The following is a 20,668-nucleotide window of genomic DNA, read 5'->3' as shown; positions in this document are numbered from 1 at the left end:
TACTGACAATTCTTTAGGTCTGCTCTATTTGTCATTAAACCAGTGGTTATAAAGATTTCTGTCAAGGTACACATGTAAAATAGTGTTATATCCACTCTTGTTTCATGATGTAAAATTGTCTGTATATACTAATGCAGAAAATAAATATTAAACCCTCTACATTTTGAATAGGGAAAACTTTTTCAGGCTTTGATCTTCTAAGGCAGCTTTTTCAGCTTGTAAATCATAGTCTCTATTTTTCTTTTTTGTAGAATATAATTTGTCTTTAGTGGGAAATCTGCATATTTATTTGCCAGTCAAATTTTAAAAGTACAACTGGATTGTTTCTCAAAAATGGTTTTAGAATATTGTAGGCTCTCACCACTGTTTCCCAAAAGGTGATCGTGAGCCATTTGTGGGCCATGGACACATTTTTATGGGTACCTTGATTTTTTAACATTGATTAAATTATGATATCAAAACACTTTCAGAAAATGTTGCCACAAAGTGATATTTTTTAATGAATGAATCCAAAAATCCATATTCATGAACAAATAAAATAAATCTAAGAAATGCCATAGGCCTATATTAGAAAACGAATGTGTCAAAGTAGTGAAAATAGCTGATCTGTAAGTGTACAATGCGGTGCAAAGTGTCATGTTGTGAGCTTGTAGAGCTTCTGTTTTCACTTGTTTGGGTCCTGGATCCACTGTTCTTCCCTTCATCTACTTTATTTTAACACATTTATTTGAATTGGCATTCATTTGGATTCTTTTTCTTTTTCAGGATCGGTGGCAGTGTCAAGACAGATTTGAAGAAAGAAGATAGACAGAGTCCATTACAGCAAAGTAAACGGGCAATATTTCTTTATAGTGATTACAGCACCTCATCACAAAGACAATGGCATCTTACTGGGCTAATTATCGTAAAAAGCGCAAACTAGTGAAAGACACGGAGCAGGATATCCTTAATGATTTTAATGCTGCTGCTGCTAATTGTTCTAATTTACCTGTTATTTCCAACGCAAATCCTCACTGTTTGGGGAGCACGAATCCTGTGGCTGTCCCAACCTCGTCAGAGTCCCTGCTAGATCTACCAACAACATCAGACTTGCCACTAAACAGAACTCTAATTAATGATCAGAGTGAAGACATAATGTCCAAAACCTCAAAGGCCTCAGCAAATGTACATTTTGAAAGTGTAGCTGACGATGACAATATTGAATCTGAAAATGAAATTGGCTCGGACAGTGAGGAGAATAGTGAAGATTTGCTCATGACTAGTTTAAAGTATTGGGCAACAAACTATTCTGTGTCTCTGGTTGCACTGTCCTCTTTGCTGTCTATTTTGAGGACATTTCATCCCACCCTTCCTAAAGACGGAAGAACATTGCTTGGAACACAGAAACATGTACCTACCACTACCATTGAAGGGGGACAGTATTATCATTTTGGTATTGTTAAAGGTGTACTTTCACGGTTGGCATGTTTGAGTTTACCAGCAACCCTGACTACATTAAATTTACAGTTCAATATAGATGGCCTACCCTTATTCAAAAGTTCTAAACTTCAGTTTTGGCCCATACTTTGTTGTCTCAAATGTGATTACAGCAAGTTCCCATTTGTTGTTGGCATTTTTTGTGGTCTTAGTAAGCCAAAGAGTGTTTCTGAGTACCTAGAGCAGTTTGTCAAAGACCTTCAGGATGTACTGTCTAATGGCATTATTTATAATGGCAAGCTATTTATTGTACAGGTTTCTTCTTTCATTTGTGATGCTCCGGCTAGAGCCTATATTAAGCAGATAAAGGCATTTAACGGATATTCGGGTTGTGATAAGTGTTTTCAGGAGGGTGTGTGGAGGAACAAAATTACATATCCTGAAACAAACGTCAGACTCAGGACAGACTCCAGTTTCGATGACATGGTTGATGAGGAACATCACACTGGGACGAGCCCTTTATCTGGATTGGTTAAAATGGTTTCTATGTTTCCAACTGATTACATGCATCTCTGTTGTCTTGGAGTAACAAGGAAACTGCTTAATATGTGGTTAAAGGGGAAAAAGTTGGCAACAAGGGTTAATTCCCAAACTGTAGAAACCATTTCAGGTAAACTGATCTCACTATGTCCGCACATGCCCTGTGAATTTAACCGTAAACCAAGGGCATTGTCAGAGGTAGATCGATGGAAAGCTACTGAGTTTCGATCATTCATGTTGTATTGGGGTCCTATTGTTTTGAAGGGTTCCCTACCCAGTGAGCTGTACGACAACTTCATGCTGTTTTCTGTAGGAATGTATGTGTTGCTGTCCCCTGCCATATCTGAGGAGATGTTGGCCTTTGCACACAAATTAATGGTTTCATTTGTGGAACACTTTGGGGCCTTGTATGGAAAAGATGAGATTGTGTACAATGTACACCAGCTTATTCATTTAGCTGAGGAATACAGGAATTTTGGCAGTCTAGATAATATCTCAGGATTCCCATTTGAAAACCAAATCTTCTAAAACATCTTCTACGCAAGCCACATCAGCCTCTACAACAGGTAGTAAAAAGGTTGTCTGAAATGGAAATTCCACATAGAGCACTATGTCCCACCAGTGAGCCGATATTGCATAACATCCACACTGGTGGTCCTGTGCCCCCACAGTTCATTTCATCACAACAGTACAGGAAGGTCTCCACTCATCTGTTTACTCTGTCCACAAAGAAGGGAGACAACTGTATTGAGGTTGAAGATGTTTTTGCATTAGTACAGAATATTCTTAAGTCAGAGGATGGTATATATGTAATTTACAGAAAGTACAGACACAAACAGCCATATTACATGTACCCCTGTGAGTCCTCATACATTGGAACCTACAAGGTCAGTGGGTTGCAAGAGACAATGGGCCTCATTCATCAATCTGGTCGTAAATAGGGTGTATTTTTTTCCTTAAATTTCATCTTAAATTTCAGTAAGTCCAAACGTCAGTCAAATTCATCAAGCAGTGTGTATATCCCATTTTGTGCTTATCCACAGGTGTATGTCATGATGAATTTGGACGTAAATTTAAGTGCAAAAACAAGGGTAAAAACGAGAGAGCAGCTTCCATAGTACTTATGGCTGGACCATATATGGTAGAGAGAGCATGACTAAGCACTTTCTGCTCTGGGAACCCATTCACACCATAGGCTACTAGAAATCACAACTTAAACTTGGTTATGCTGTGTTGTATGTTGAACTTAATTGTGTCTTGTCAAAAAAAAAAAGAAAAAAAAGAAAGAGAGAAAAAAAAGAATAGGCTGCCTATTTTTTCTTCTCTATAGATCGGCACATTTACAAGGCTACGATTAGTCCTCAATCACAAAATAATAAACATGGGATGGATATTATAATCCTTTTCTACTGAACATTGCCAAAAAGATAATGTTGAAGGAATATACAGTATGAGCTGTGACACGCGCTGCTTTCCGATATGGACCAGACCAGGTCGCAAGCTTTATTATTTATTTATATTATACTGAGGGGAAATTCTTTTTTTGAATTAATATTTCAACACTGTCCTGTAAAGCCACCAGTATCCTTATCAGACCGAAGGTAAGACTTATTTTGCTTTTGTGTGTAGCATTATGTGTTGATGTGATCAATAGGCCAACAGTAGCCTAGTCTATTATAAATTAAAGCCTAATCAGTGGAGGGTCGCCACGCCCCCCATCTTCTCGCCGGCAGACGGAACTTGAACTTGGACTTGCTGCATATTAAAACTTCAACTTGTCTCGTCAAAAAACAGAGGAAAAAAAGGAAAGAAAAACATATCGGTGTCACATTGACAACATAGGATATGAATTAAAACTGTTCTGATCCCGCAGATTGCAAAATGGATGCTAACGTAATGTTGACTATAATAGAATAAAGTGGTTTACAAGGTTCATCCATCACGGAATAATAGGCTACACTAAAAATGATGTGGAAATATCCACAAAGTGAAACGCTGCTATTCTTCATCAGAGGTAAGAATATAGGCTAGTGGCAAATACAGTATAGGCCTAGGTAGTGTAGTGGGTCTCAACCAGTGGTCCAGGGACCCACAGTGCTGTGCTGGGGTTTACAAGTGTTCTGGTCTCCTGCTAAATGAAGGAGATTTGGTAACCAAACAGACCCTTGGGCCTTTATAGATCCTTAACTCTTTAAAATGAAACCAAATGGACGAGTGCGGGCAGTCATCATGCGGTGCATGAGTGGTCCCCCATCGGCGGGTCCATATGGTTACAAACTCAGTGACAGCTAATCCACGACTGAATATGTAATTGTTTGACAATTGACATATTCTTTAATTTTTTTAATACATGTGTTGGCACATGTTGGGCAGAATGGACTAATAAATATTTTATTTGATGTTTGGCACAATTTAAAATTGATTTTGCATGAAGAAAAAAGCATTCTAAATATGCACCGCGGGCTGATGGCTTATTTACCAACCGAAAAAAGCATCCTAAATATATGCAAAGATTTACACCATGGTCGGAGGTGGTGTATTTTCCATCGTATTTCCAGCACAAATCCAAGACCAAAACACATTGATGAATTTGACCCCGAACTTGAGAATCGTCCTAAATGCCGGTAAGATCAAAATATGATCTTATATTGATCTTAAGTGCTTGATGAATGAGGCCCAATAGGAGTATGTAGGCTTGGCCATATCAAGCGGAAATGTCTTCTCTATCCAGATGGAGATGGTGCCATTGCAATGCCGCTGCTTCATTTTGAAGCATAACCAAACTGTCCCTGTCCTACAAAGCCAAAGTAACTACATTTTGGTCAGTGATTAGTCCAGTTTTGGCTGGCCAATTGAAAATCATATATGTATATGTATATATATATATATATATATATATATATATATATATATATATATATATATATATATATAGTATATGTATGTTACAGTATATTTGGAGAGTCAAAACGATTGAAGACAAGGAGCTAGTTTTCTACTACACCGCAGCCCCCTCTCTCCTGCACCTTCATATTTTGTTAATGTGCATTACTTCACGCTGGCACTAACACACAGACACACCTGCTTGCTGATAATTCAGACCTGGCTTTGAGTAGATCCATCCTCCTCCCCCCGCAGTCACATCTCACTTTTAAAAAAGTGTCTAAACCTAACCCTAACCTAAGACTCTACCTAAACGTAACCCTAACAGCAAGCAACTTGTAAACTTTTTGTCAGCCACTGGCGCCTTGTGGTACTAATTAAGTGATTCTCTCCAAACGTCCTATAACAATACATTTAGAGATGCCCCGATCATGTTTTTTCCATTTCGATGCGATATCCGATATGGAAGCATCTAAATCGATACGATACGATATAATTACCGATACGATATGCACTCATGTTAAGTATCTCTATGCTGTCTCATATCTGGCAGGCAGCAGACGTTTATATCATACTATTTATTTCTGATTTTGTAGTCTGGAGTGTAAAAAAAAGGATTAATGAACAAATATGACCCAAACAGAGAACATAACCTCCCCAGAATTTATCGCCGCATTTGATCGGTGATATCCATCCGATTCCGATCCGATATACCTGTTTTTTCTAATGTCTGATCCGATATCCGATCACCATATCGTATCGCGGCATCACTAAATACATTTATTTTGTAGTTACTGAATTTTGGCTTTGTAGGGCAGTATGGGAAAAGGCTTGTATGAAGAGTTCATTGCATAGTTCTTGTCATTTCATCCATAGCCCTTTTAAGATGTGTGAGGAGGTGCTGTACTCAGTAGCCCAGTTCCCCAATGGTGGGACAGCAGTGGTTATCAAGAGCTGGTATAGAGCAGAAGAGAAGATTCTGTTTTGGCCCCCTTCAAAAGTTACGTTAGCAAAAGCCATCAAAGACAGAATGCAACCAGATGAGAAGTGGACCGTCTACACGGATGTGCGCCTACTTACTAGCTGTGGTGAGTAATCTGTGCAAGACATACAGTGTTTGTGTATATATACACATATAGGCGACACATGACACATTATGATATTGTTGACTAGCTTTTTTTAGGAACGTTTGCTCATTTCCAAGTATGTACACTTCAGGACATGACCAGAAAATGGATGCCATGGTTAATTAATGGTACAAAACTAATCAAAGTATACAGTTACATGCAAGGTTGTACTTTGTTGTGACATCGTGTTTGCAGGTACATCAGAGTAAAAACGATTTGGATTAGGCTGGTAAATGGTGAATGGTGCATTTATATAGCACCTTTTAACCAAGGCTCTTTACATAGATTGTGCAGTACGTTCACCCATTCACACAGCGATGTCAGAGGAAACCATGCAAGGCACCAACCAGCACACCGGGAGCAACCAGGGGTTCAGAGTCTTGTTCAAGGACTCTTCGACACTAACCCAGGGGGAGCCCGGGTTTGCACTGGGAACCTTCCGGGATCCCTCCTCGTTCCAAAGACGGTTTCTCTACCCCTGAGCCACCGTTGCCCCTGGCTGCCTACCATCAGATGCAGCAGCATACTGTAGATGACAACTACAGATTCACTTGTGCTTTTGCAGTTATTTCAATTTGCATTTTCCCTTGTACTTCTCAGAGAACCATGCTGAAGCCTTACGCAGAGAAAAGAAGTATGTCAAAACAGCGTGTCCTACCTCTGCCATAGAAACGGATGATGAAGAAGATCAGCTAGGCAAGCTGAAAAGAAAATCTAAGTAAGTGTTAACCTCTTTTTCTCCCCTCAGCATTGTCATGATGGATCCAGCTGAGTTGTCTAGATTTAGTCAGTACATCTGTCCTTATGTTGACCACCACAATATCACACCAATCACAGCTCTGCTTATTCCGCCACATGGATTAAGTAAACTACACAGCTCAGCAAATGGCCAGAGGGCTTGTTTCTATTGTGGTCATATGAGACTGTCGACTTGGCTAATAAACATTATGACCACATTTCTGTCATTGTCTGTAGGCCAAATTCCAACTATGCCAACAGAGAGTCGGACTCTGATGACCAATCGAGTGCTGACAGGGACAACAAAAAACAACGGTTTGCAAAACCACCTTCTGTGGATTTCCCAGGTAGGCCTATTGACTAAATATTGCCTATTGACATAGGCAATCTTAGAACTGCACACTGCTACAGTTAAAAACAAATTACACCTGTCTGACATTTTACCAACAAACTATTGCACTGGCTGCAGTCATTCTATATAGTTTTAGCCAAAAATGCATACATTGTAATTTGTGAATATATATATATATATATATATATATATATATATATATATATATATATATATATATATAAAAATTATACCTGTCAATTTTAGTGCGCTATTAACTAGTTAACTCACAATCCTTTTAATGCCACTAATTTTTTTAACTTGCGATTAACTCAGCTGATGTTTGAGCCTTGGTGCGCTCCGTAGTATAGAGAGTGAGGAAGACAACTCGCATCAAATACCCACATATCAAACAGGTTGGCCCAAATCCGGCTGTTATGGCCCACATCCGGCTGTTCTGGCCCAACTCCGGCTGAAATCCGGCAGATCTGGCTGACTATGGCTTGTGTGTGCCACACATCTCCAACAAGCCATCAGTGTCTCTAGTACTCTCTACATCATAACAGCTGGGTTTCTCATAGTGAACTAGGGTGCCCAATAACACCAGTCCAGGGTGCCTCAGAATATTTTGATAATATTTAGAATGTATCAATATTACTTCAGTTAAACCAATTTAGACCCTCTAATGCCTCATGCTTGCTTTGTAAAACACCCGAGTTGCACTTTACTTGAGTTATATTTATACACCAACTCTCTTCACCAAAAATAGCCGATCTACAAGATCTTGTAGCATCTTGTAATGAGCTTGTAAATCTGCTACATTTGGTGAATATCCCCTTAGAATAGGGATGTTGGGGTTTAGTGATTGCTATTTGTCTACTCCCATGTTGATATGAGTATTAATATCAGTTTTAGGTAGATTTAGAACAAATACAAAATATGCGATTAATTGCGATTAATCGTGCGATTAACTATGGACAATCATGCGATTAATGGGATTAAAAAATGTAATCGACTGACAGCCCTAATATAAATAAATAAATATATAATACTAAATTGTGTTGTAGGAGGGAAGTCAAAATCAAGGCACTCCAATTTCAGCCAGGGCCAAAGTTCTGTGGGGTCCTTGGAGCAGGAAATGGAAGGTAGTGTAGTTATGAATGTTTATACATCTTGGTAACTGCTTAAACACAATTTCCACTAACTTCAATTCTGTCTGGTTTACCTTTTTAGATGTATCGGATGGCAGACATAGTCATTTAGAATGGTTGTCCTCTGATTCACTGTCCTGTGACCCAAATAACAGTAAGTGAACCCATATCCGATGGTATGTTCTTGTGAGGAGCTAACTGGCACCATGCATGCTACAGAAGCCACATTATCTAAACGTGTTAATGCATTTCAGATGTAATGCCAAAACAATGTGTAGTTGTACACCATGCTTTTAGATGGAGTATTATTGGTATGCAATTCTTATCATGTTTGAGTCACAACTTGTCAGTATTTCCCCTGAGTAGATCTGTTACTTATTATCGGCAATCGCCACCTGGGCAAGTTCATAATCGTGAACAGTTGACAGTCAAATACTGTAACATTTTGCCATTAATAAGCAAATCAAAGAATCTGTATTTCATCGCTTTACATTTGAAGTCTTTTGATTAACTTAAAATTGACGCAGTGGTTTTGCTTTCATCCCTTTATTTTATTCCTTAGTCAGCATCATATACCTCAAAGTCTTCACAGCTTTGTATATTTCTTACTGTGTTTTTAGATGGAGCTGCGAAGTACCACCAACTGCAAGTCCCAAAACCTGTCCATGCCCAGCAGCTGATGATGAGCCCACAGCAAGCTGGTATGACACCATGCATGCTCTTTAACCCATTTAGACCTGCTTTGAACTGCTTTAACCATTGTTTTATGCTTTAACAGATGAAAAACAGCAGATATACAAGCTTACAGCGCGCTGCGAGCTTGTAGATCTGCTGTTTTTGAAAGAAACCGTGAACATTTCTGCAAACCTTTGAAAAAAGAAAAAAGAACAAAAATGGTTCAAGGTCAAGTTCAAACGCAAAATGCTGTCCCGTTATTAATGGGTTAAGGGACACTAATGTTCTAAGACGGGGAAACAGAAAGCTGCAATGTATTAAATCTTGTAATATGAGATGAAAGGAAATGAAACATTTCCCCACATGGATGGTTACAATAGCATCATGAAATCTCAGCTTTGTGTATTTCCTACTGTGTTTTTCAGCTGAAGCGGTGCAGTACCAACAGCTCCAGGTCCCAAAACCTGTCCATGCCCAGCTGATGAGCCCACAGCACCAACAGCTCCAGGTCCCAAAACCTGTCCATGCCCAGCTGATGAGCCCACAGCACCAACAGCTCCAGGTCCCAAAACCTGTCCATGCCCAGCTGATGAGCCCACAGCACCAACAGCTCCAGGTCCCAAAACCTGTCCATGCCCAGCTGATGAGCCCACAGCAGGCCACAAGTACAGGTATGACACCCTGCTCTTTCCAAATCGATAAAACAGGGCGCTGCAATGCACACATTGCATCAGTCACCAGATCCTGCAGGTTCACACGATAGCAGTGGTTCGCAACCTTTCACACCAAGTACCACATCTAGAAAATATCTGTCTCCAAGTACCACCATAATAGCCAGGTTAAGCTTGGTGTTTTTCCGAATGGCCGCGGTCCGGGTCAGGTTCCCACCCCTTCGACTGAACTCCTTGGTTTCCATGGTAACGCGCCGAGGCATTGCGCTGTGCGCGGCCTTGTGGACACTACGTGGAGAGGTAGCTTCTGGTGTTGTAGGATCAGTTGCTGTGGCGACAGGTTTATCTATCGAGCGCTGATCGCTCTCCAGATCACATAGAACGCTGCCGTAGCAGTCATAGCTTAACCTCCAAAATGTTAGTACCACCAGAGGGGGGCTTGAGTACCATCCAGAATAAACACTTGACTACTGTAACTCTCTCCTGTCTGGCCTCCTGGCATGTGCACTCAAATCCCTCCAACTGTTCCAAAATGCCACAGCACGATTGGTTTGCAACTGGCTAAAAGTCTTCTCCCCCTCCTTGCTGCCCGTAGGGTGTACAAAACAGTAGTGTTGGCTTTGAAAGCAGCCGATTTTCACTTCCTTGTTACGCTAACCTGGTGTGTTTTTACATAATAGCTTCCCATCCGATCGAAAGATATTATTAATGTTTTAAGCTGATTAATTAAACAAAAGTCGGAACACTCCGTCTTTATTTATAAATGATGGCACTAAATGTGCTAAAGAACAGTAATGTTCTAAGACGGGGAAAGAGAATGCTGCAATGTATTAAATCTACTTTCTACTACTTTCTACTACATTTCCTCACATGAAAGGTCATTATAGCATCATGTACCAATGACTTCTCAGCTTTGTGTATTTCCAACTGTGTTTTTCAGCTGAAGCGGTGCATTACCGACAGCTTCAGGTCCCAAAACCTGCCCATGGCCAGCAGATGAGCCCACAGCAGGCTACAAGTACAGGTATGACAATATGCACTTTCAGAGTCACTTAAACAGGGCGTTGCACACATTGAGGAAGCAAAACCTCCATCACATGAAATCAGGTAATAGCCACCTTAAGCATGGCGTTTTTCAGTGCAGCGACGCTGGGCAGATTGCGGCTACTATGACGTAATCACAGCAGCAGTTCAAATCGTTAAGCTGTACTGACGTACGGCCGCGGTCGCGACAGGTTCCCTCACCCTTTACTGAACTCCTTGATTACCATGAACTCCTTGCAGTGCGTTGTGCGTGTCGTTGTGAACACTACATGGAGAGGCAGCTTATGGGTTGTAGCATCAGCTGCGGCGGCAGGTTTATCTGATCGCTCTCCGGATCACGTAGAACACTGGCGTAGCAGTCATAGCTTAACCTGCGTAATATAGGGATGCTGACAGAGCCCTTGCTAAAAGCCCCTGGATGAAAAATCACTCGTCCTAAACAATTCTCCTCCTGGCTCCTAAACTGTGGAATAATCTCATGTTGCACAACAGCAGACTTAATCCCTAGCTTCTACCGTGGCCTGAAGACTCACATCTGCAGACTCCATGGCACCTGCTCATTGACCTTACATATAAGTTAGATTGTATTGTTTAGCTTTTTTTTTCTTACGTTACAATATATGTACAATACAATGTCTTTGCCTTTGATGTATTGATGTATTGCCTTGCTTAACCTTAAAAAAAGGAAAAGAAATCGTGAAAATGAATATTGTGACCTTGATTCTGTCATCTAAATACCCCTTCCAAATCCGTGGCTGTCAAACTTTTCCATGTCAAGGACCCCCAAAATTACATGGCTGCAGACCGTCATCTAGAAAAGAATCGTTCCAGGGATGACCAGAAACAGATTTCAGTTAAAAAAGTTTCCTTAAAAAAAATGCATATTCAAAGATTCGAACAAATGTTCAAATTTCAGATCTAGCATTTAGAAGACATTCATAGAATTGGGTCAAAATATACAATGGCTTGCAGACATTTTCACGATTTCTTTCAAAAATAGCAGATCTACAATCTCACTAACACTTAGCGTCAGCTAAGTGCTTAAATTGTAAACTCTAAAGAAAATGAAACGGTTCCTGACAAGAAAGGTCACAAACATCATATACCAATGACTTCTCAGCTGTTTGTATTTCCTACTGTGTTTTTAGCTGGAGCTACGCAATACCATCAGCTGCACGTCCCACCTCCTGTAGATCTGCATGCACAGCAGCTGATGAGCCCACAGCAACCTAGTACAAGAGCAGGTATGACACCTATGCTCTTTCAGAGTCAGTGGCTATGTTTACATGCACTCAATACCTTTCTTCTAACCGGGTTATTGGTCAATCTCCCAGTTACTGAAAATTCGGAATAAGGTCTTTACATGCGTGAGCAAACAGGGTTATCCCGTTAACATGGTAAATGGTAATCAGTTGAGATATCTCGATCAAACCATATCCATGACTTTTCATACGTCCTATAAATTGACTTGCCGTTCATTCTGATCAACAGGCACCAGTTTTCAAATGTGTCTAAAATCTTTAGATTTTATCAGACGGGTGCGGGTCGCGGGCTGTGTGTGTACGCAATAGTGTGTGTTCCCTATTTCATGTTCTGTATACTGTGTGCAAATGTTCTTGGTCTAATGGTGGCCAATAGGGTGGAACGATTCAGGTACCTGGCGATTCGTTTCAGATTCAGAGGGCTATGATTCGATTAAATTGTGATTCCAATACATGATTTATTTCCCCTTCACTGTGTGACTAATAAACAAAGTGATGTGATTTATATTGACCAGTGATGACCACCAGATGGTAATGGTTATTCAGAAAGACTGTGCCAGACCAGTGTGTTAGGCCGATTACCAGCAGAGTATGTCCGATTCTGCGATTAATTGAAATGTTTCCATTATACATTTTTGAAAAGTGTGTATCACGATTAATTGTCCGATTCTGAATCGCGATTAATTGGTGAATCTATTTTTTCCTCCTCCATCCCTAGTGGCAAATAGGAATATTTTGGCATAACGGAAGTACTTTCTGGACTCAAAAGACCAAGACTCCGTACAGGAATAGAATATGTGCAGGAAGTACGTTTGATTAGGATATTCCGATAGCCGTATACATGACCAAACAGGTTATAAAAGGAGTAACCCAGCGTTCATTTTCGCGTTACTAAAATCAGTTTAGCATGGCTGAACATACAATTCAGAATTAGGTGTCAACAAAATATCCTGCCACATCAGGCTGTTTCTACTCTCAAGCTGTAGTGAAATATAGCTGATTTTGTTTCTACAGGGCCATATGGACACTTGGTGCAGTACAACACCCCCAGTGGTCCTCCACAAAGTGCACAAAATGGTAAGCCATTGTATTCTTCACTAAGGAACCCTATTCATTACAAAGACATAATTGATTCATAGACTTTCGAGGCAAGAAGGTTGTTTGGCTTCTCTGTGCAATACAGCTGCTCCGTGATGTCCTTGTTAAATCAAATTTGTCTGTTTTTTTATCTAAGTGTGTTGTTTTTTTTCCTCTAGACTTCTGTAATGGGAACTACATGCAATCTCACCCAGTGCCTGGTCATGGTTGCAATGGTAAGAAGTGGTGTGTAGTTTAGATCTCTATTCTGAAGATCATTGCTCACTATTTTGTTAACCCTCTCCTTTGATTGCATACTTTATTAAATGTTTGTAAAAAGTACAGGGACACAGTTATACAACAATGCTAAAAGCCAACAATGACAATGCCCTCGGTCCTTGTTTCCATTACTGTAGGTCCTGTGTTCAATTCATCTGTATTTACATTTCTCTCCTGATTGGATACTGAAAATGTCTTTTCTGTTTAATAAAGCTGTAGGGAAGGGGATGGAGCACTTAAGTGTGATGTCACTACCACTAGATGGCGCTATTACGCGGGTTCGTGCTGTTGAACTTTGCATTGATATCCCCATAGGCGAATCTTAGATCGCCTGATATAAGAACTGTGTTCCAAAAATAAACACATCATCCACTCTGTTGATAGAGAACAGTGATTTAAAACCCGGAAGTGTCCCCACAAGTGTGGTTTACGAATTACTTTTGGCAGAATTAACTCTATTTTCTCGAAACAGGCTATAAAAATATAAATGAATATCATGAACGGTGTAAAGTCACCCCCCTGACAGAAACGTGTGGATGATGTATTTATTTTTGGAACACGGTTCTTATATCAGGCGATCTAAGATTCATCTATGAGGATATCAATGCAAAGTTCAACAGCACGAACACGCGTAATAGCGCCATCTAGTGGTATGACATCATGACTTAAGAGCTCTATTGACACCAGCTTAAGAAATCACTCCCTCCCTCTGATACACAGCCACACTCACCTCTCAAAATGTGCGCAATGATTAAATTGCATGAATGTTTCTTTTACAGATGGAAACGGACAGGGCAGTGACACCAGGCAGCTTTTAAAAGGCAAGTCTGTTAGTGTAATTCTTAACAAGTCATTTACAGGTTACAGTATATCAACTTGACATCTAATGGTTTTCAATGTTCTTTTTCTTAAGACATTGCCCTTCAAAGAATCACCGCCATGGTCTCAGAGGTCCTCGTGGAGGTGAAGGAGCTGTCAAGGGAAGTCCAGCGCCTAAAATATCAACTGGCAGAGGGCAGCCCCCAAGCAGCCGAAGCCGCAGCCACAGCCCCCATGCCAATAAAGCTGCCCCTGTCAACAGAGGAGGAATTCTTCCTGGCAGAATCCTTCCTCGAGGATGAATCTGTCCGTAAACAGATTGTAAGTTATTGCTCAGATTGCGCTACATTCGTTTTAATGTGGATAATACAGTGTTCTCTCACTCACATTTCGTCATTTGGTCATGTTGACATGACCATAATACAGCAGTTAAACCATTTAGGCCTGACTTTTGTTTTCTGAAAAACTTCAAATATTATTCAAAGATTACAAAAATATGTTGCTGCATACTGTACAACAGCAAAATGTTCTCCTGGTCTGAATGGGGTTTAAAGTGGTTGAACTTAACGACCTACATGAACTTGAATATAGATCATAGGCCCGACCCCTGATCCTTGATTATGGTGCTCATTAGAAGGGATGAAGGTTGGATGGGACTTTTGTTTTGGTACATTTCTTTAGGCCCTTTATAATATGAACTAATCTTTTGAAGATAATGTGGTACTTAATGAATGCATAAGCAACTAGTGGGTCAATTTGGATGATTCTGTTATCAAAATATGTTATATGGGGTGCTGTGTGGACCTGCAACGAATGGGTATATTTGGATGATTTTGGAATGACATTATATGTTCTATGGGGTGCTGACATGATTTATGATGTGACTGAATTAATTCAAGTTCATTGTCGTATGTTCATGGTCATTTTAGATCCAAAATGTTGACAAAATTGGCATATCTTGGCCTTGACTTTAATTTTGACCCCACAATCAATGATACTTGTTTTGTAGCAAATGAACAAGAAATGAGCTTTGTTTTTATTTTTCGCTGTTATAACAAATAATTACACATATTTGTGATTTGTTTATAGAACTGTCCTATTCATCTTTAGGCATTGAATCTTACTCCGGTTTGTATAGTTCAGGAGTTTGCAGAGGTCTGTATATCCCGGCACATTGCTGTGATAACTGCTGTTTGGGCTTTGCACATCCAGTGATGCTGTTGTTCATCCACTCTGCATGGGATCAGGTGTCGATGGTTTAGTCTTCAGAGAGCATTCTAGTCTGGTCATTAGCGCTGAGGGCATGGAGAAGGCATTCGCTACATGGTGGGAGATGACTGGAATCAGCCTCTCATCTCCTTGTACAGAATATTTGGAAGTGGATCATGTTCATGTCACTGGAGGTGGTTTCAGGCAGGAACCAGCTACAAGTAAACTGCTGCAGTAGGTCAAAGAGCTCTGTTGAAACATTCTCAAGTCTGGCCAAGTTGTTTGAATATCTGCTGAAATTCTGTTTTTTCTTCAATAACCTTGGTGCATTCAGTTTTCCACAAGCAGCAAAAGCACTCTTATCTTGTAAATGTAGTGTATGGCAGAACCACACTCTCACAGATGTCTGCAAATCGTGTGTGGTTTTGTGTAGTAGTAGTCTAGTTGTGTGATTCTCATTTACATGTACATGTTTTCCTGAGTTGAGTTGTAAAGTGGGGTACAACATAGTCTTTGAGAGTTCCTGACTCTTCAAAGTAATGTCTAAATGGTTTCTACAGCCTCGTGAACCCTTAAAAAGAAGTATCACTCATTATTCTATGATGTTAAATCAAGAACCTGTTTCAGAGTGGCAGTCAATTGTAATTGCCCATTATGGCTACCAGAGCCTATTCAGCCTATCTATAGTTATTTTATGATGATGGTGATGTCATTCCATGATATGAAATTCAGAAATGTGCATAAAACGTAATGATTTTGAACTTCAGACAACAATGAATTATGCGGTTTTGTATATTCAAATTATACCCTTACAATGGTATTCAGCTACGCATCTGAAACTGCTATCATACATTTCTCTCTCCTGAATGTCCTACGAACAAAATTATCCCACATATGTTTCGTCTCTTTTGATGAGCACGACATTTTGCCGGTCCCATGGTCTAATACTGGAATGTCGGTGTAGCAAGTTGGTCTGTGTCCATGAAATGAGTGCTCTTTCAAACAAATCATCTAGAAACGGCACAAATTTAACCCCTTGAACCCCATATGGGTATCCGAAGCCCCTCAAGGCTCAATACTAGTATCTATTCTGTTCGGAAATCTCCTGCTGAAAATAGTTGATCGACAAGCTCACAATACAACCTTTTTGATCTTCTATTTTCAGCAGAAGCTTTCCTCACATTACCAATGTTGGGGTTTAAGAATTGATTGATGATTGAGTTTAAGTGGCTAAAGAAGTGACCTGATTATATCTTTTTTTTTTTTTTTTTTTTTAGATTTCTCACCTGGTCATGGTTGGAGGCATCGACACCTCCGACCTCATCAGGCGGATGTTGGCTGCAGCGCTAACAAATGGCCTGGCCAGTAAATTTAATTGGGCCGGAAAAAATGACAAGAGGTGTTCCACTGTCAAGAGGGCCTTCAAGAACACTAAATTGCAATGCTGCGTGTTGGGTAAGTCTCCTGTCAAAGCTAGAATGGTTTAAGTTTAGGTCTTAAGTCCAGGTTTGTTTATTTGTCTCGCCACTGCATAAATGTAACATTTAACAGTCACAATATTGAACACAATACAAAAAACAGTGAACACAGAGAGAGATATTGCACATATCCCCTTATTTAAGATGCATCTAGCTGTTTTTAGCAGTCTTAGATTTACCATTTTGATTGACAGAGTGCTCCCCTATTGCACTCTTTGTGTTATCTTGAGAAGTCTAATAGTTACTCATTTGTTGTTGTCCCAGCCAAGCATCATTACATCTTAACTGTACAATGTCTGTGGTGGCTAAACATGCAGTTAGCAAACAAGTTAACCTTTTGCCAACAACTCTGGAAGTCAGTATGTAAATACCAACGTGCATGCGATGTTGCCAAGTTTGGTCATTATAAGCCTTGTTGGGTATTGTTTTTGCGGAATTGCTTGTAAATAATGGTGGTTTGGTTTGCAATTTAAACTTTCAGATCAATTATTTTCAAATAGCATTTTTATATAGGTGTAAAGTGCTCATGTGGCATATATTCACTTCTTTGGTTCTTGTTTTCATAGACCTGGTTCTGGTAATGGGGTTTATACTGTAGTGAGAACTTGGGCTTAAATAATAGTGTAAAGGGTCCCACCCCCCAAAAAGAGTGTAACTATGTGTGGGAACCCCAAGAATGTGTGAAACGCGCAAACGTGTGTAGGACCCCCCAAAGATTCGGCACACGCTCTGCATGCACATGGTGGTATTCATCAGAAAATCCCAAGGTTGGCAGTTCTGGATTTGGGATTTATATACAACGGTTAGATTTCCGAACTAGTTGCATATACCATACCTTTAAGAGAGACTATACTGACCCTGTAAAAGGTCAACATAATATTCAGGCTGACTTCGAAGAGCCTAAGTCTCTGAAGAAAGTGAAGACGCTGATGTGTCTTTGAACATATACTTGTAACATGAGTGTGCCAGTTCAAATCCTTATCGATCATCACTCCCAGATACTTAGGAGGAAACTTGATGATGAACAGTATTCATGCTGTGGGCCACATTGAACCTGGGGTGTAGAATTATCCTCTGTTTTGTTTGCGTTTTATTTTCAGATGATGTTGGTCTTACCATTCTATGAATGTCTTTAAATTCTTTATTTTCCCCTCTATAATGAAGTCTGTGGCACCTTGGTTGCGCTACAAGTGACGTTTTGGACAGCTTAATATGTGACTTGGGTGGGTAGATCAGGTTGCTGCATTCAGACTGAGACAGATCTTTAGAAATAAGATTTCGAACCACCTCTGGAGGTGGCTTCAAATTGGATTTCAAATCAGATTTCAACTCGGATGTGTGCATTTAGACTGATTTAACCAATCTAATTCCACTCATGAAGTAAATCAAATCTGATTCAGGCTAGATACAGGCTGGATCTGGCTGGAAGTTTACACCTACAATTTATTGAATATCTTTTCTCTGTCATTGTTTCATGTCTCAGAATCTGCTGTTGACTAGTTGAGCCCAATTTCCTAAATTAAAATTTAAAAAAAGTTTAGGTTGGAGTCGGGTGCTGGTGAAAGTGTATGCAATTGGTAAGCTTTAGATGCTCATTTCAAATTCCAGTCCAGTCTTTTAGCCAACCCGCACTGGCTGCTACAGATTAAGTGTCTTTGTGTTTTTATATGTGTACAAAATTGAGTGTTTAAATGCCATGTGCTTTCTTGTTATCTTATCTTTCAGCTGCTGCTCAACGAATGGACCGAAAATTAACCAAATTGGAATGTGAAAAGACGGTCAAGTCTTGGCTGCAATTTGCACCCAGCCGTCAGGGAGGCATCCCGAGGAACGCTCTGGAGCAGCAGGGACCGGGTCCGAATGCAGGTGGCACCTCTGCAGGTTCCCTCCCTCCCTGAAGGGATTAACTCATGGGCAGTGTTTTGTGTGGGGCCCATTCTGTTTAACCCATTGGGAGTGCGTTTTGCATTTTGCTTTTGAACTTGGACCTTTTTTTATTTCTTTTTATAAAAAAAAAAGCGAAAAAGAATATTTTGTCTCCAATTCTGTCCTCTAAATACTTCTAAAACTGTGGTTCAGTTGTTGTATTCTCTGTTCACTAAAGAGATGGGGAGACCTCTCGAACAAACACTATAGCAAATATTACTCTATCCTTTCTCTCTTACACACTCTTGAGTTTACAAATGTAACAATGTTATAATAACCTGAATTTATGTAGCGGCTTTCCAAACCCAAGGACGCTTAACAATACAATATAATTGTAAAAACACTATTTTCCAAAAGCTTGAGTAAATAAACCTCTGACAAATGTCTGAGGAAACACAGCACACTTGGTTTGATATTTCATCCGGTAGGGGCACCATTGAGCCACATGTAGGTCATGAAAGTTCATTTTGTTGCACCCATCTGATAAAGATATCACCAGGAATGTTTTATTCAAGTGATTTATATCAACAAACTGCTGCAAATAAATAATAAGTTGGTGTGCCAACACAAGATTAGTACTGTGTGGAAGATTTACAATGAGCAAAATAATAAACAGTAGCGGAGAAGGAATACAAAGCAAAATCCAGAGTGCTCATTTAGCTCAAAGCGTAAAAACCTACCCTTGCTGAGCAATTGTTACACTACTACAATTCTACAGCGTAGGGGACAGAGGGAGTTCATGGTTACAAATCAAGGGTTAAGCAGATTACTGTTTTGTAAGCTGTATCTGTTTATTTACATGTGTTTACAGTACCTCAGAGCATGTGGCTTTAGTACCACTTCTTCTTCTATGTGACTGACTGACAGGAGTAGGGTCAGAGAGTGGCATTGTGGCTCACAACTAACAGACGGAGGTTTTTACAGCACTGTTTGTTCTGCGCGTCTTGTTTTTTTTTTTTTTTTTTCTTTTTTTTTTCTTCTTTTTCTTTTCCTTAACCCATCTAGACCGGGACAGCGTTTTGTTTTTGAACTTGGACTTTTTTTTTCCTTCTTTTTGCAGATTTATAACCTTGTATGTTCTATATTTCATCTGTTTTGTTCTATATATCATCTGTTGAAGCAGTTCAAAGCAGGACTAAATGCCTTCAATTCAGTTTAATAAATGTGAAGATTCTAATCTCATTGTATTTTTATATTTTCACATTTTGGGAAATGTATGGTAATTTTGAACAAGATCTAGCCTTACAGTGATCAGCATACACATAATTTAAAATGTACATGCAGATTACCATTAGGTTGTTGGATGATCAGGATAAATATTGATTCCTAACATGATTCAGTATGATCAATTTATAAATTAAATCGGTGTTCTATTCCTGATGTTGATTCAACATAAAATCAACTAAAATGTGAATGCAGATTACCATTTAGATGATGGTTGAATCAATGTTGATTCCTAATGTTGATTCTACATTAAATCAACTAAAATGTGCATGCAGATTACCATTTAGATGATGGTTGAATCAATATTGATTCATAACGTTGATTCAACGTAAAATCAACTAAAAATCAGCTTGCAGAATACCATTTAGATGATGGTTGAATCATGGTTGAATCAATGCTGAAATAGTGCTTAAACACCAATGTTGAATCAATATAAAATGGCGTTGTGATTTCAGCATAGTTTCAACGTTGGTGTTGAATATTGATTCAACCGTTCTGGCCAACTATTTTGCTACGTTGATTCAACCATATTTTGCTATCTGGGCAATTTACAGTCCATGGGGTCTATTAGGCAGAAAAGCCCCTGTTGTTCAGTTTCCCCAGTAGAACCCAGGGGGCCGTACCTATGTTCCCAAGGGTCTATGTTCCCAAGGTTCTATGTTCCCCACTTTCCCCCCAAAAAGGTTCTATGTTCCCCAGGTTCTATGTTCCCCACCCCACTCCTCAAAAAAAGGTTCTATGTTCCCCACTAAACCAAATAAAGGTTCTATGTTCCCCGCTCACAAAAAATGCAGGAAATGGTGGGCACAAACCAAAAA

Source organism: Nannobrachium achirus (assembly GCF_963921795.1).
Source record: "Nannobrachium achirus genome assembly, chromosome: 1".
Classification (NCBI taxonomy): Eukaryota; Metazoa; Chordata; class Actinopteri; order Myctophiformes; family Myctophidae; genus Nannobrachium; species Nannobrachium achirus.
The sequence above is the reverse complement of the archived record's forward strand: the minus strand, read 5'-3'. Positions refer to the sequence as shown.